Below are 14,889 nucleotides of genomic sequence, written 5' to 3' on the forward strand. Positions count from 1 at the left end.
TAGATATCTGGCTTTACCTCTAGATGTTGGGTTTTACCTCTAGCTATTGGTCTTTACCTCTAGATGTTGGGCTTTAGATCTAGAAGTTGTGCTTTTCATCTAGATTTTGGGCTTTACGTCTAGATATTGGGCTTTAGGTCTAGATATTGGGCTTTACCTCTAGATTTTGGGTTTTATATCTATATATTTGGCTTTTCCTCTAGATGTTGGGCTTTACCCCTAGATATCTGGATTTACCTGTAGATGTTAGGCTTTACCTCTAGATGTTTGGATTACATCTAGATGTTTTGCTTTACATTTAGATGTTCGGCTTTATCTCTAGATTTTGGGTTTTAAATCTATATATTTGGCATATCTCTAGATGTTGGGCTCTAACTCTAGGTATTGGTGTTTACCTCTAGATTTTGGACTTTAACTCTGGAAGTTGGGCTTTACCTCTAGATGTTGGGATTTAACACTAGAATTTGGGTTTGAAATCTATATATTTTGCTTTTCCTCGAGATGTTGGGCTTTACCTCTAGATATCTGGCTTTACCTCTAGATGTTGGGTTTTACCTCTAGATATTGACCTTTAACTCTAGATTTTGGGTGTTAGACCAAGAATTTGGGCTTTACATCTTGATTTTGGGTGTTAGAACTAGAATTTGGGCTTTACATCTAGATTTTGGTCTTTACGTCTAGATATTGGGCTTTACCTCTAGGTTTTGGGTTTTAAATCTATATATATTTGGCTTTTCCTCTAGATGTTGGGCTTTACATCTAGATTTGGGGTTTTACATCTAGATGTTTGCCTTCACCTCTGTAAGTTGGTCTTTACCTGCAGACATTGGGCTGTAGTACTAGATGATGGGCTTTACCTGCAGACGTTGGGCTTTACCTCTAGATATCTGGCTTTACCTCTAAATGATGCGCTTAAACTCTAATTATTGGGCTTTTCCTCCAGATGTTGGGCTTTAGATTTAGAATTTGGGCTTTACAACTATATTTTCGGCTTTAGATCTAGAAGTTGGGCTTCACCTCTAGATTTTGGGGTTTAGATCTATATATCTGGCTTTATCTCTAGATGTTGGGCTTTACCTCTACATTTTGGGCTCTACCTCTAGGTATTGGTATTTACATTTAGATTTTTGACTTTAAATCTGGAAGTTGAGCTTTACATCTAGACTTTGGGATTTACCTCTAGATGTTGGGATTTAACTCTAGAATTTGGGTTTGAAATCTATATATTTTGCTTTTCCTCTAGATGTTGGGCTTTACCTCTAGATATCTGGCTTTACCTCTAGATGTTTGGTTTTACCTCTAGATATTGGTCTTTACCTCTAGATGTTGGGCTTTCGATCTAGAAGTTGTGCTTTTCATCTAGATTTTGGGCTTTACGTCTAGATATTGGGCTTTACCTCTAGATTTTGGGTTTTATATCTATATATTTGGCTTTTCCTCTAGATGTTGGGCTTTACCCCTAGATATCTGGATTTACCTGTAGATGTTGGGCTTTACCTCCAGATTTTCGGTTTTCCATCTGGATTTTTGGCTTCTCTCTAGAATCTGGGCTTTACCTCCAGACGTTGGGCTTTACCACTAGATGTTGGGTTTTACCTCTAGATGTTGGTCTTTAGGTCTAGATATTGGACTTTACCTCTAGATGTAGGGTTTTACATCTAGATGTTTTGCTTTACATTTAGATGTTGGTCTTTATCTCTAGATGTTGGGTTATACCTCTATATGTTGTGCTTCACCTCTAGATGTTAGGCTTTACCTCTAGATGTTTGGATTACATCTAGATGTTTTGCTGTACATTTAGATGTTCGGCTTTATCTCTAGATTTTGGGTTTTAAATCTATATATTTGGCTTTTCTTCTAGATGTTGGGCTTTATCTCTAGATTTTGGGCTGTAACACTAGGTATTGGTGTTTACCTCTAGATTTTGGACTTTAACTTTGGAAGTTGGGCTTTACATCTAGATGTTGGGATTTAACTCTAGAATTTGGGTTTGAAATCTATATATTTTGCTTTTCCTCTAGATGTTGGGCTTTACCTCTAGATATCTGGCTTTACCTCTAGATGTTGGGCTTTACCTCTAGATTTTGGGTTTTAAATATATATATATTTGGCTTTTCCTCTAGATGTTGGGCTTTACCTCTAGATTTGGGGTTTTACATCTAGATGTTTGCCTTCACCTCTGTAAGTTGGGCTTTACCTGCAGACATTGGGCTGTAGGACTAGATGATGGGCTTTACCTCCAGACTTTGGGCTTTACCTCTAGATATCTGGCTTTACCTCTAGATGTTGTGTTTTACCTCTAGCTATTGGTCTTTACCTCTAGATGTTGGGCTTTAGATCTAGAAGTTGTGCTTTTCATCTAGATTTTGGGCTTTACGTCTAGATATTGGGCTTTAGGTCTAGATATTGGGCTTTACCTCTAGATTTTGGGTTTTACATCCTGGTGTTTGCCTTCACCTCTGTAACTTGGGCTTTACCTGCAGCCATTAGGCTGTAGGACTAGATGATGGGCTTTACCTCTAGAAGTTGAGCTTTACATCTAGAATTTGGGCTTTACCTCTAAATGATGCGCTTAAACTCTAAATATTGGGCTTTACCTCTAGATGTTGGGCTTTAGATTTAGAAGTTGGGATTTACATCTATATTTTGGGCTTTAGATCTAGAAGTTGGGATTTATATCTAGATTTTGATCTTTACGTCTAGATATTGGGCTTTACCTCTAGATTTTGGGTTTTATATCTATATATTTGGCTTTTCCTCTAGATGTTGGGCTTTACCCCTAGATATCTGGATTTACCTGTAGATGTTAGGCTTTACCTCTAGATGTTTGGATTACATCTAGATGTTTTGCTTTACATTTAGATGTTCGGCTTTATCTCTAGATTTTGGGTTTTAAATCTATATATTTGGCATATCTCTAGATGTTGGGCTCTAACTCTAGGTATTGGTGTTTACCTCTAGATTTTGGACTTTAACTCTGGAAGTTGGGCTTTACCTCTAGAAGTTGGGCTTTAACTCTAGACTTTGGGCTTTACCTCAAGACGTTCGGCTTTAACTCTAGCTGTTGGGCTTTACCTCTGTATTTTGGGCCTTACCTCTAGAAGTTGGGGGTTATATCTATATGGTTGGATTTAACTGTAGATGTCAGGCCTTAACACTTGATTTTGGAATTCACCTCTAGATGTTAGGCTTTACATCTAGATTCTGGGCTTTCCCTCTAGATGTTGGGCTTTAACTCTAGATTTTGGGCTTTACTCTAAAGGATGCGCTTTAACTCTAGATATTCGGCTTTACCTCTAGAAGTTGGGTTGTACATCTAGATGTTTGCCTTTAACTGTAGGTGTCGGCCTTTAACACTAGATATTGGAATTCACCTCTAGATCTTAGTCTTTACCTCTACATGTTGGGCTTTACCTCTAGAGTATTTGGCTTTCGATCTAGCAATTGGGCTTTACATCTAGATTTGGGGCTTTAGCTCTAGATGTTGGGCTTTACTTCCAGATTGTGGATTTTAAATCTATATATCTGGCTTTATCTCTAGATGTTGGGCTTAATCTTTAGATTTTGGGCTCTAACTTTAGGTATTGGTGTTTACCTCTAGACTTTGGACTATAACTCTGGAAGTTGGGCTTTAGCTCTAGATGTTGGGATTGAACTCTAGAATTTGGGTTTGAAATCCATATATTTTGCTTTTCCTCTAGATGTTGGGCTTTACCTCTAGATATCTGGCTTTACCTCTAGATGTTGGGTTTTACCTCTAGATATTGGTCTTTACCTCTAGATTTTGGCTGTTAGATCTAGAATTTGGGCTTTAGATCTAGAAGTTGGGCTTTACATCTAGATTTTGTGCTTTACGTCTAGATATTGGGCTTTACCTCTAGATTTTGGGTTTTAAATCTATATATTTGGCTTTTCCTCTAGATTTTGGGTTTTCCATCTGGATTTTTGGCTTCTCTCTAGAATCTGGGCTTTACCTCCAGACGTTGGGCTTTACCACTAGATGTTGGGTTTTACCTCTAGATGTTGGTCTTTAGGTCTAGATATTGGACTTTACCTCTAGATGTAGGGGTTTACATCTAGATGTTTTGCTTTACATTTAGATGTTGGTCTTTATCTCTAGATGTTGGGTTATACCTCTATATGTTGTGCTTCACCTCTAGATGTTAGGCTTTACCTCTAGATGTTTGGATTACATCTAGATGTTTTGCTTTACATTTAGATGTTCGGCTTTATCTCTAGATTTTGGGTTTTAAATCTATATATTTGGCTTTATCTCTAGATGTTGGGCTTTATCTCTAGATTTTGGGCTCTAACACTAGGTATTGGTGTTTACCTCTAGATTTTGGACTTTAACTTTGGAAGTTGGGCTTTACATCTAGATGTTGGGATTTAACTCTAGAATTTGGGTTTGAAATCTATATATTTTGCTTTTCCTCTAGATGTTGGGCTTTACCCCTAGATATCTGGCTTTACCTCTAGATGTTGGGCTTTACCTCTAGATTTTGGGTTTTAAATATATATATATTTGGCTTTTCCTCTAGATGTTGGGCTTTACCTCTAGATTTGGGGTTTTACATCTAGATGTTTGCCTTCACCTCTGTAAGTTGGGCTTTACCTGCAGACATTGGGCTGTAGGACTAGATGATGGGCTTTACCTCCAGACGTTGATCTTTACCTCTAGATATCTGGCTTTACCTCTAGATGTTGGGTTTTACCTCTAGCTATTGGTCTTTACCTCTAGATGTTGGGTTTTACCTCTAGATATTGACCTTTAACTCTAGATTTTGGGTGTTAGACCAAGAATTTGGGCTTTACATCTTGATTTTGGGCGTTAGAACTAGAATTTGGGCTTAACATCTAGATTTTGGGCTTTACGCCTAGATATTGGGCTTTACCTCTAGGTTTTGGGTTTTAAATCTATATATATTTGGCTTTTCCTCTAGATGTTGGGCTTTACATCTAGATTTGGGGTTTTACATCTAGATGTTTGCCTTCACCTCTGTAAGTTGGGCTTTACCTGCAGACATTGGGCTGTAGGACTAGATGATGGGCTTTACCTCCAGACGTTGGGCTTTACCTCTAGATATCTGGCTTTACCTCTAAATGATGCGTTTAAACTCTAATTATTGGGCTTTTCCTCCAGATGTTGGGCTTTAGATTTAGAAGTTGGGCTTTACAACTATATTTTCGGCTTTAGATCTAGAAGTTGGGCTTCACCTCTAGATTTTGGGGTTTAGATCTATATATCTGGCTTTATCTCTAGATGTTGGGCTTTACCTCTACATTTTGGGCTCTACCTCTAGGTATTGGTATTTACATTTAGATTTTTGACTTTAAATCTGTAAGTTGAGCTTTACATCTAGACTTTGGGATTTACCTCTAGATTTTGGGATTTAACTCTAGAATTTGGGTTTGAAATCTATATATTTTGCTTTTCCTCTAGATGTTGGGCTTTACCTCTAGATATCTGGCTTTACCTCTAGATGTTTGGTTTTACCTCTAGATATTGGTCTTTACCTCTAGATGTTGGGCTTTCGATCTAGAAGTTGTGCTTTTCATCTAGATTTTGGGCTTTACGTCTAGATATTGGGCTTTACCTTTAGTTTTTGGGTTTTATATCTATATATTTGGCTTTTCCTCTAGATGTTGGGCTTTACCGCTAGATTTGGGGTTTTACATCTAGATGTTTGCCTTCACCTCTGTAAGTTGGGCTTTACCTGCAGACATTGGGCTGTAGGACTAGATGATGGGCTTTACCTCCAGACGTTGGGCTTTACCTCTAGATATCTGGCTATACCTCTAGATGTTGGGTTTTACCTCTAGCTATTGGTCTTTACCTCTAGATGTTGGGCTTTCAATCTAGAAGTTGTGCTTTTCATCTAGATTTTGGGCTTTACGTCTAGATATTGGGCTTTACCTCTAGATTTTGGGTTTTATATCGATATATTTGGCTTTTCCTCTAGATGTTGGACTTTACCCCTAGATATCTGGATTTACCTGTAGATGTTGGGCTTTACCTCTAGATTTTGGGTTTTCCATCTGGATTTTTGGCTTCTCTCTAGAATCTGGGCTTTACCTCCAGACGTTGGGCTTTACCACTAGATGTTGGGTTTTACCTCTAGATGTTGGTCTTTAGGTCTAGATATTGGACTTTACCTCTAGATGTAGGGGTTTACATCTAGATGTTTTGCTGTACATTTAGATGTTCGGCTTTATCTCTAGATTTTGGGTTTTAAATCTATATATTTGGCTTTTCTTCTAGATGTTGGGCTTTATCTCTAGATTTTGGGCTGTAACACTAGGTATTGGTGTTTACCTCTAGATTTTGGACTTTAACTTTGGAAGTTGGGCTTTACATCTAGATGTTGGGATTTAACTCTAGAATTTGGGTTTGAAATCTATATATTTTGCTTTTCCTCTAGATGTTGGGCTTTACCTCTAGATATCTGGCTTTACCTCTAGATCTGGGGCTTCACCTCTAGATTTTGGGTTTTAAATATATATATATTTGGCTTTTCCTCTAGATGTTGGGCTTTACCGCTAGATTTGGGGTTTTACATCTAGATGTTTGCCTTCACCTCTGTAAGTTGGGCTTTACCTGCAGACATTGGGCTGTAGGACTAGATGATGGGCTTTACCTCCAGACGTTGGGCTTTACCTCTAGATATCTGGCTTTACCTCTAGATGTTGGGTTTTACCTCTAGCTATTGGTCTTTACCTCTAGATGTTGGGCTTTAGATCTAGAAGTTGTGCTTTTCATCTAGGTTTTGGGCTTTACGTCTAGATATTGGGCTTTACCTCTAGATTTTGGGTTTTATATCGATATATTTGGCTTTTCCTCTAGATGTTGGGCTTTACCCCTAGATATCTGGATTTACCTGTAGATGTTGGGCTTTACCTCTAGATTTTGGGTTTTCCATCTGGATTTTTGGCTTCTCTCTAGAATCTGGGCTTTACCTCCAGACGTTGGGCTTTACCACTAGATGTTGGTCTTTAGGTCTAGATATTGGACTTTACCTCTAGATGTAGGGGTTTACATCTAGATGTTTTGCTTTACATTTAGATGTTGGTCTTTATCTCTAGATGTTGGGTTATACCTCTATATATTGTGCTTCACCTCTAGATGTTAGGCTTTACCTCTAGATGTTTGGATTACATCTAGATGTTTTGCTGTACATTTAGATGTTCGGCTTTATCTCTAGATTTTGGGTTTTAAATCTATATATTTGGCTTTTCTTCTAGATGTTGGGCTTTACCTCTAGATTTTGGGCTCTAACACTAGGTATTGGTGTTTACCTCTAGATTTTGGACTTTAACTTTGGAAGTTAGGCTTTACATCTAGATGTTGGGATTTAACTCTAGAATTTGGGTTTGAAATCTATATATTTTGCTTTTCCTCTAGATGTTGGGCTTTACCTCTAGATATCTGTCTTTACCTCTAGATGTTGGGCTTTACCTCTAGATTTTGGGTTTTAAATATATATATATTTGGCTTTTCCTCTAGATGTTGGGCTTTACCTCTAGATTTGGGGTTTTACATCTAGATGTTTGCCTTCACCTCTGTAAGTTGGGCTTTACCTGCAGACATTGGGCTGTAGGACTAGATGATGGGCTTTACCTCCAGACGTTGGGCTTTACCTCTAGATATCTGGCTTTACCTCTAGATGTTGGGTTTTACCTCTAGCTATTGGTCTTTACCTCTAGATGTTGGGCTTTAGATCTAGAAGTTGTGCTTTTCATCTAGATTTTGGGCTTTACGTCTAGATATTGGGCTTTAGGTCTAGATATTGGGCTTTACCTCTAGATTTTGGGTTTTAAATCTATATATTTGGCTTTTCCTCTAGATGTTGGGCTTTACCTCTAGATTTTGGGTTTTACATCCTGATGTTTGCCTTCACCTCTGTAAGCTGGGCTTTACCTGCAGCCATTAGGCTGTAGGACTAGATGATGGGCTTTACCTCTAGAAGTTGAGCTTTACATCTAGATTTTGGGCTTTACCTCTAAATGATGCGCTTAAACTCTAAATATTGGGCTTTACCTCTAGATGTTGGGCTTTAGATTTAGAAGTTGGGATTTACATCTATATTTTGGGCTTTAGATCTAGAAGTTGGGATTTATATCTAGATTTTGATCTTTACGTCTAGATATTGGGCTTTACCTCTAGATTTTGGGTTTTATATCTATATATTTGGCTTTTCCTCTAGATGTTGGGCTTTACCCCTAGATATCTGGATTTACCTGTAGATGTTAGGCTTTACCTCTAGATGTTTGGATTACATCTAGATGTTTTGCTTTACATTTAGATGTTCGGCTTTATCTCTAGATTTTGGGTTTTAAAACTATATATTTGGCATATCTCTAGATGTTGGGCTCTAACTCTAGGTATTGGTGTTTACCTCTAGATTTTGGACTTTAACTCTGGAAGTTGGGGTTTACCCCTAGATGTTGGGATTTAACTCTAGAATTTGGGTTTGAAATCTATATATTTTGCTTTTCCTCTAGATGTTGGGCTTTACCTCTAGATATCTGGCTTTACCTCTAGATGTTGGGTTTTACCTCTAGATATTGTTCTTTACCTCTAGATTTTGGGTGTTAGACCAAGAATTTGGGTTTTACATCTAGATTTTGGGCTTTAGATCTAGAATTTGGGCTTTACATCTAGATTTTGTGCTTTACGTCTAGATATTGGGCTTTAGGTCTAGGTATTGGGCTTTACCTCTAGGTTTTGGGTTTTAAATCTATATATATTTGGCTTTTCCTCTAGATGTTGGGCTTTACCTCTAGATTTGGGGTTTTACATCTAGATGTTTGCCTTCACCTCTGTAAGTTGGGCTTTACCTGCAGACATTGGGCTGTAGGACTAGATGATGGGCTTTACCTCCAGACGTTGGGCTTTACCTCTAGATATCTGGCTTTACCTCTAAATGATGCGCTTAAACTCTAAATATTGGGCTTTTCCTCCAGATGTTGGGCTTTAGATTTAGAAGTTGGGCTTTACAACTATATTTTCGGCTTTAGATCTAGAAGTTGGGCTTTACATCTAGATTTTGGGCTTTACATTTAAATATTGGGCTTCACCTCTAGATTTTGGGGTTTAGATCTATATATCTGGCTTTATCTCTAGATGTTGGGCTTTACCTCTACATTTTGGGCTCTACCTCTAGGTATTGGTATTTACATTTAGATTTTTGACTTTAAATCTGTAAGTTGAGCTTTACATCTAGACTTTGGGATTTACCTCTAGATTTTGGGATTTAACTCTAGAATTTGGGTTTGAAATCTATATATTTTGCTTTTCCTCTAGATGTTGGGCTTTACCTCTAGATATCTGGCTTTACCTCTAGATGTTTGGTTTTACCTCTAGATATTGGTCTTTACCTCTAGATGTTGGGCTTTCGATCTAGAAGTTGTGCTTTTCATCTAGATTTTGGGCTTTACGTCTAGATATTGGGCTTTACCTTTAGTTTTTGGGTTTTATATCTATATATTTGGCTTTTCCTCTAGATGTTGGACTTTACCCCTAGATATCTGGATTTACCTGTAGATGTTGGGCTTTACCTCTAGATTTTGGGTTTTCCATCTGGATTTTTGGCTTCTCTCTAGAATCTGGGCTTTACCTCCAGACGTTGGGCTTTACCACTAGATGTTGGGTTTTACCTCTAGATGTTGGTCTTTAGGTCTAGATATTGGACTTTACCTCTAGATGTAGGGGTTTACATCTAGATGTTTTGCTGTACATTTAGATGTTCGGCTTTATCTCTAGATTTTGGGTTTTAAATCTATATATTTGGCTTTTCTTCTAGATGTTGGGCTTTATCTCTAGATTTTGGGCTGTAACACTAGGTATTGGTGTTTACCTCTAGATTTTGGACTTTAACTTTGGAAGTTGGGCTTTACATCTAGATGTTGGGATTTAACTCTAGAATTTGGGTTTGAAATCTATATATTTTGCTTTTCCTCTAGATGTTGGGCTTTACCTCTAGATATCTGGCTTTACCTCTAGATCTGGGGCTTTACCTCTAGATTTTGGGTTTTAAATATATATATATTTGGCTTTTCCTCTAGATGTTGGGCTTTACATCTAGATTTGGGGTTTTACATCTAGATGTTTGCCTTCACCTCTGTAAGTTGGGCTTTACCTGCAGACATTGGGCTGTAGGACTAGATGATGGGCTTTACCTCCAGACGTTGGGCTTTACCTCTAGATATCTGGCTTTACCTCTAGATGTTGGGTTTTACCTCTAGCTATTGGTCTTTACCTCTAGATGTTGGGCTTTAGATCTAGAAGTTGTGCTTTTCATCTAGATTTTGGGCTTTACGTCTAGATATTGGGCTTTAGGTCTAGATATTGGGCTTTACCTCTAGATTTTGGGTTTTACATCCTGGTGTTTGCCTTCACCTCTGTAACTTGGGCTTTACCTGCAGCCATTAGGCTGTAGGACTAGATGATGGGCTTTACCTCTAGAAGTTGAGCTTTACATCTAGATTTTGGGCTTTACCTCTAAATGATGCGCTTAAACTCTAAATATTGGGCTTTACCTCTAGATGTTGGGCTTTAGATTTAGAAGTTGGGATTTACATCTATATTTTGGGCTTTAGATCTAGAAGTTGGGATTTATATCTAGATTTTGATCTTTACGTCTAGATATTGGGCTTTACCTCTAGATTTTGGGTTTTATATCTATATATTTGGCTTTTCCTCTAGATGTTGGGCTTTACCCCTAGATATCTGGATTTACCTGTAGATGTTAGGCTTTACCTCTAGATGTTTGGATTACATCTAGATGTTTTGCTTTACATTTAGATGTTCGGCTTTATCTCTAGATTTTGGGTTTTAAATCTATATATTTGGCATATCTCTAGATGTTGGGCTCTAACTCTAGGTATTGGTGTTTACCTCTAGATTTTGGACTTTAACTCTGGAAGTTGGGCTTTACCTCTAGAAGTTGGTCTTTAACTCTAGACTTTGGGCTTTACCTCAAGACGTTCGGCTTTAACTCTAGCTGTTGGGCTTTACCTCTGTATTTTGGGCCTTACCTCTAGAAGTTGGGGGTTATATCTATATGGTTGGATTTAACTGTAGATGTCAGGCCTTAACACTTGATTTTGGAATTCACCTCTAGATGTTAGGCTTTACATCTAGATTCTGGGCTTTCCCTCTAGATGTTGGGCTTTAACTCTAGATTTTGTGCTTTACTCTAAAGGATGCGCTTTAACTCTAGATATTCGGCTTTACCTCTAGAAGTTGGGTTGTACATCTAGATGTTTGCCTTTAACTGTAGGTGTCGGCCTTTAACACTAGATATTGGAATTCACCTCTAGATCTTAGTCTTTACCTCTACATGTTGGGCTTTACCTCTAGAGTATTTGGCTTTCGATCTAGCAATTGGGCTTTACATCTAGATTTGGGGCTTTAGCTCTAGATGTTGGGCTTTACTTCCAGATTGTGGATTTTAAATCTATATATCTGGCTTTATCTCTAGATGTTGGGCTTTATCTCTAGATTTTGGGCTCTAACTTTAGGTATTGGTGTTTACCTCTAGACTTTGGACTATAACTCTGGAAGTTGGGCTTTAGCTCTAGATGTTGGGATTGAACTCTAGAATTTGTGTTTGAAATCCATATATTTTGCTTTTCCTCTAGATGTTGGGCTTTACCTCTAGATATCTGGCTTTACCTCTAGATGTTGGGTTTTACCTCTAGATATTGGTCTTTACCTCTAGATATCTGGCTTTACCTCTAGATGTTGGGTTTTACCTCTAGATATTGGTCTTTACCTCTAGATTTTGGCTGTTAGATCTAGAATTTGGGCTTTAGATCTAGAAGTTGGGCTTTACATCTAGATTTTGTGCTTTACGTCTAGATATTGGGCTTTACCTCTAGATTTTGGGTTTTAAATCTATATATTTGGCTTTTCCTCTAGATTTTGGGTTTTCCATCTGGATTTTTGGCTTCTCTCTAGAATCTGGGCTTTACCTCCAGACGTTGGGCTTTACCACTAGATGTTGGGTTTTACCTCTAGATGTTGGTCTTTAGGTCTAGATATTGGACTTTACCTCTAGATGTAGGGGTTTACATCTAGATGTTTTGCTTTACATTTAGATGTTGGTCTTTATCTCTAGATGTTGGGTTATACCTCTATATGTTGTGCTTCACCTCTAGATCTTAGGCTTTACCTCTAGATGTTAGGATTACATCTAGATGTTTTGCTTTACATTTAGATGTTCGGCTTTATCTCTAGATTTTGGGTTTTAAATCTATATATTTGGCTTTTCTTCTAGATGTTGGGCTTTATCTCTAGATTTTGGGCTGTAACACTAGGTATTGGTGTTTACCTCTAGATTTTGGACTTTAACTTTGGAAGTTGGGCTTTACATCTAGATGTTGGGATTTAACTCTAGAATTTGGGTTTGAAATCTATATATTTTGCTTTTCCTCTAGATGTTGGGCTTTACCTCTAGATATCTGGCTTTACCTCTAGATGTTGGGCTTTACCTCTATTTTTTGGGTTTTAAATATATATATATTTGGCTTTTCCTCTAGATGTTGGGCTTTACATCTAGATTTGGGGTTTTACATCTAGATGTTTGCCTTCACCTCTGTAAGTTGGGCTTTACCTGCAGACATTGGGCTGTAGGACTAGATGATGGGCTTTACCTCCAGACGTTGGGCTTTACCTCTAGATATCTGGCTTTACCTCTAGATGTTGGGTTTTACCTCTAGCTATTGGTCTTTACCTCTAGATGTTGGGCTTTAGATCTAGAAGTTGTGCTTTTCATCTAGATTTTGGGCTTTACGTCTAGATATTGGGCTTTAGGTCTAGATATTGGGCTTTACCTCTAGATTTTGGGTTTTACATCCTGGTGTTTGCCTTCACCTCTGTAACTTGGGCTTTACCTGCAGCCATTAGGCTGTAGGACTAGATGATGGGCTTTACCTCTAGAAGTTGAGCTTTACATCTAGATTTTGGGCTTTACCTCTAAATGATGCGCTTAAACTCTAAATATTGGGCTTTACCTCTAGATGTTGGGCTTTAGATTTAGAAGTTGGGATTTACATCTATATTTTGGGCTTTAGATCTAGAAGTTGGGATTTATATCTAGATTTTGATCTTTACGTCTAGATATTGGGCTTTACCTCTAGATTTTGGGTTTTATATCTATATATTTGGCTTTTCCTCTAGATGTTGGGCTTTACCCCTAGATATCTGGATTTACCTGTAGATGTTAGGCTTTACCTCTAGATGTTTGGATTACATCTAGATGTTTTGCTTTACATTTAGATGTTCGGCTTTATCTCTAGATTTTGGGTTTTAAATCTATATATTTGGCATATCTCTAGATGTTGGGCTCTAACTCTAGGTATTGGTGTTTACCTCTAGATTTTGGACTTTAACTCTGGAAGTTGGGCTTTACCTCTAGAAGTTGGGCTTTAACTCTAGACTTTGGGCTTTACCTCAAGACGTTCGGCTTTAACTCTAGCTGTTGGGCTTTACCTCTGTATTTTGGGCCTTACCTCTAGAAGTTGGGGGTTATATCTATATGGTTGGATTTAACTGTAGATGTCAGGCCTTAACACTTGATTTTGGAATTCACCTCTAGATGTTAGGCTTTACATCTAGATTCTGGGCTTTCCCTCTAGATGTTGGGCTTTAACTCTAGATTTTGTGCTTTACTCTAAAGGATGCGCTTTAACTCTAGATATTCGGCTTTACCTCTAGAAGTTGGGTTGTACATCTAGATGTTTGCCTTTAACTGTAGGTGTCGGCCTTTAACACTAGATATTGGAATTCACCTCTAGATCTTAGTCTTTACCTCTACATGTTGGGCTTTACCTCTAGAGTATTTGGCTTTCGATCTAGCAATTGGGCTTTACATCTAGATTTGGGGCTTTAGCTCTAGATGTTGGGCTTTACTTCCAGATTGTGGATTTTAAATCTATATATCTGGCTTTATCTCTAGATGTTGGGCTTAATCTCTAGATTTTGGGCTCTAACTTTAGGTATTGGTGTTTACCTCTAGACTTTGGACTATAACTCTGGAAGTTGGGCTTTAGCTCTAGATGTTGGGATTGAACTCTAGAATTTGGGTTTGAAATCCATATATTTTGCTTTTCCTCTAGATGTTGGGCTTTACCTCTAGATATCTGGCTTTACCTCTAGATGTTGGGTTTTACCTCTAGATATTGGTCTTTACCTCTAGATTTTGGCTGTTAGATCTAGAATTTGGGCTTTAGATCTAGAAGTTGGGCTTTACATCTAGATTTTGTGCTTTACGTCTAGATATTGGGCTTTACCTCTAGATTTTGGGTTTTAAATCTATATATTTGGCATATCTCTAGATGTTGGGCTCTAACTCTAGGTATTGGTGTTTACCTCTAGATTTTGGACTTTAACTCTGGAAGTTGGGCTTTACCTCTAGATGTTGGGATTTAACACTAGAATTTGGGTTTGAAATCTATATATTTTGCTTTTCCTCTAGATGTTGGGCTTTACCTCTAGATATCTGGCTTTACCTCTAGATGTTGGGTTTTACCTCTAGATATTGACCTTTAACTCTAGATTTTGGGTGTTAGACCAAGAATTTGGGCTTTACATCTTGATTTTGGGCGTTAGAACTAGAATTTGGGCTTTACATCTAGATTTTGGTCTTTACGTCTAGATATTGGGCTTTACCTCTAGGTTTTGGGTTTTAAATCTATATATATTTGGCTTTTCCTCTAGATGTTGGGCTTTACATCTAGATTTGGGGTTTTACATCTAGATGTTTGCCTTCACCTCTGTAAGTTGGTCTTTACCTGCAGACATTGGGCTGTAGTACTAGATGATGGGCTTTACCTCCAGACGTTGGGCTTTACCTCTAGATAACTGGCTTTACCTCTAAATGATGC

Source organism: Leptosomus discolor, unplaced genomic scaffold, assembly GCF_034619465.1.
Source record: "Leptosomus discolor isolate bLepDis1 unplaced genomic scaffold, bLepDis1.hap2 HAP2_SCAFFOLD_29, whole genome shotgun sequence".
Classification (NCBI taxonomy): domain Eukaryota; kingdom Metazoa; phylum Chordata; class Aves; order Leptosomiformes; family Leptosomidae; genus Leptosomus; species Leptosomus discolor.